This window comes from Tupaia chinensis, unplaced genomic scaffold (genome assembly GCF_000334495.1).
Source record: "Tupaia chinensis unplaced genomic scaffold, TupChi_1.0 Scaffold000416_1, whole genome shotgun sequence".
Taxonomy (NCBI): Eukaryota; Metazoa; Chordata; class Mammalia; order Scandentia; family Tupaiidae; genus Tupaia; species Tupaia belangeri.
The window spans coordinates 1,868,574-1,871,859 of NW_006159921.1; the positions used below are offsets into that span (position 1 = coordinate 1,868,574).

The 3,286-nt window shown below is 55.4% G+C and overlaps 1 protein-coding gene across 1 annotated transcript in view; it reads left to right on the forward strand.

Moving 5' to 3' along the window:
- The window catches only part of SKA2 (spindle and kinetochore associated complex subunit 2), a 1,094,818-nt gene that overhangs the window by 983,597 nt on the left and 107,935 nt on the right, over nt 1-3,286 (forward strand). The gene's annotated exons all lie outside the window — the stretch shown is intronic.

Consider the following 3,286-nt stretch of genomic DNA (forward strand, 5'->3'; position numbering starts at 1 on the left):
AGGGTGTGTGCTCTTGCCAGAAAGAGAGAAAGAGAGAAATCACGCCCCAGGGGGGATGGTCACAGCACAATCCCTTCTCCTCCAGTCTCCTCTCAGGACCTTGGGCATGTACACACCTGGTGTGATTTCCAAGCCACTGGGTTGGTGTGATTTCCAAGCCACTGGGTCCAGGACTTGAACCACAGAGTTGGCTATGTGGGATTCAGCACCTTAACCTCCATACCACCATCTGACCCAATAAACTCAATTCAATTTTTTTCTTAACCTTTTTGAAACCCCTCATACCTCCCCAGGGCCAAGAGCAGCTCCTGGGACACAGGTGTTGTTCAAAGACAGTTTGCTGGAGGGCCAAGAAGCAGTGTGCCCCCAAAGAGGACTGGGCCTAGCCCTGCCACCAACAAGCTGCACGACCTCAGGCATGTCAGTTCCCCTCTCCAGGCCCCAGGTTCCAAATCGCTGAAAAGAGAGTTGAGCTAGACGATTGGATAGGCCCCTCTTTTTCTCCAACAGGGCAGAAACTAGGTCCACCTTACTGTTTATTCCTCCCAGCAAACCCAGGCCTGGTGTTCAATTGGTGCTTGAGAAGCGTTGAGTGAAAGAACGATGCAGGAGCCATGATTTGATCTCCTCTTTTTACCTCCTAGCCATACCAGCTCCCTTGAAGTTGCCAGGGAGAGGGTGCAATGGCTGAGGCAGGACCTGACAATCAAATACCTCACAAGACCATTTGGGGGATGCAGTGAAACCTCACAGGTAAACCCCCAGCTGGGCGAGGCGCTGGCAGTGGGTCTCCATAAACATGGAGTGCCTGCTGTGGCCTTGCGCTTCCATAGGCGTTTCTTTAACTCCGATCAGCAGTGGGTTCACTCTGAGCAGTGGTTTAAATCCTGAGTTCCCACTGGGCATGACCAGAGGTAGCTTCTTCAGAGGTGACCTGCTGCAGTGGGCTCAGACCAAGCTGGGTTTGAATCTGCTAACCGAGGAACCTTAGGGAATCCTTCGTAAGCACATCTGAAGAGGAGCACGGCCTCTATCAGTCTTCCTCTGGGGACCCAGCCTCTCTCGGGCCCCCTTGCCTCTCCTCCTGCCATTTCCACTGGACCAACCCTGCCCAGCCTTGGCCCTGACCCTTACTGGCTGCCTGGAGAGCACGTGCTCAGCTCTGAGATAGCTCCAGAGTCGTTGCTGCTGTGTCTGGCGGCCTGCCTCACCTTCTTCGGGTGGATGTACCCATTCCTTTTCACTGTGGAGTCCTTCAGGCCCCAGCAGCCTTGTTCCAAGTCTCCTTGTATACTATGCTCCACCAGCCCCTGGCCTGCCTAGACCCTGACCGGTGTCCTCTGCAGCCACCTTTCCCCCAGACAGTTGCTCTTGAAATAGCCGCTTCACTTTGGCAACCCCTTTCACAAGGTCCCAGTGGCCTTGTTCCCTCCTGATCTTATCCTTATCAGAGGCCCCTGCAGCAGACGCCCCTCTCCTGTGATAAGGGAGCCTTGATGGAGAGTCACTGTGTAGGAGCTAAAAGTGCGCTGGGTTCCTCGGTGGCGACCCACTGCATGACTTTGGGTAAATCACATCCCCTGGACCTCAGTTTCCAAACCTGGGAGATGGGGATGGTGGTCCCCATTAGAGATTTTAAAAGTTGCAGAATGCTCCTCAACTGGGCTGTACCACTCCTGCCCCCAGAACGCAAGCTGTTCCAGGACGGAGCTGGAGTGGGCTGTGCATAACTAGGCTGCCCTCCTTCCAGGGTCCAGGGCACTCGGCGACCTCTGCACTCTCCCAGAGGCAACTCTGATCCCTCAGCAGCACCAAGTTGTGCAGGCATTTTGCCACAGCTGTGGGCTGCTCTGGGTTACTGGAACAAACCTGAGACAGGACTCCAGACCCAGCCCTGCCATGTTGGGCCATTTGGGGATGTTGGCCTGTTGGTTGCTCAGGGGTGCAGATGAGTGACAGCCGAGGGGAAGGGACCGTTGAAGGTCCCTGAACAGCCAGAAGATGGAGGGCAGGTTCTGGGGCCACTGCTGGGGCTGGTCCCAGGCCCTAGCATCTAGACTGAAAGAAGACTGATGAAATAGCCTGTTGCCTGGCCCTCCTGGTCTCTGGCCTCTGGGTGTCCCTTCTGCCTCCTTCCTGTCACCTCTCTCTGGACCCTGTCCCCATGTTCCAGCCACCCCAATCTTCCACACACAAGTCCTACCCTTTTGTCTGCTTCTAGGTCATACCTGATTTGGAAGGAAACTCCTCCTTCCTCCCAGGTCCCTCTGGGAAGCCATCTCTGGCCCTCTCCATCCGTCACAAACTAGGTCAGGCTGTAAGCCATAGCACTTAGCTGTAGGAGCTCATCGGGAGCAGAACTGAGAGGGGACCAGGAATTGACCTGGGTGCCCGTGCCAGCACCATCACCCACTCGTACAAGCTGCTCGACTGGAGCCCACCCCCTCACTTCCAGATGGAGGCACTGCTGGTCTACCATGGAGAGTTCCTGGAGCATAAATGTGAAGTGCTGCTGCAGTGCCGGCACACAGTGGGTGCACCACAGTGTCGTGGAGTCAGCTGTATTGTTTTGCCCTATTGCTGCTTTCTCTATTGAGCCCCTCGAGGCTGTCCTTCAAGGGCAGCTGTTGCTATCAGCTTGCAGGGGAAGCAGGCAGTGAATGCAAGGACTTTGCAGACCCTCTTAGAGCTGGGCATCCGGAAGGAGGCCTCCTAAGTTAGGGTGGTTCAGACCCTCGTTCTCCAAACCCTCTTCCTCAGTTAGAGAGAATGTGCCAACTGTGAGCTCTGAGGCCACTGGAAACAGGGTGAACAGACAATGGTGGCGTGATGGAGCCCTCCTCCGGGGGTTTGCTAGCCTGGACACCCCACCCTCTGTGGTTGGATTTGATTAAACTCCAACTCTCTGTAGTCTGTGAGTGCTAATGTATTACCTGGCAGGGGCTTACCACGGACTTGTGTAATGAATGCATTTTTCCTGACTGCCTTTCTCGGCTTTGGGACCAGGGAATGAATTTGTGCCTGTACCTCTCTCAGGACTCAGTGCCTTTGGTCAGGGGCATTGTTCTCCCTGGCCTAGGCCAGCCCTGGGTCACTGAATGCTGCTATAGGCCTGGCCCTGCCAGACTGATATCCAGACCCTGGACCATGAGGGAGACTTCCCTCCCAGGCACCTTTCAGCTACAGCACTGAAGAGCCCTCCCTCCTGCCCTCCCCTGGCCAGTTGAAACCTCAAACTTCTGCAACCACTTTCACAAGAACGGTCCACCAGCCATGGCGCAGCTAC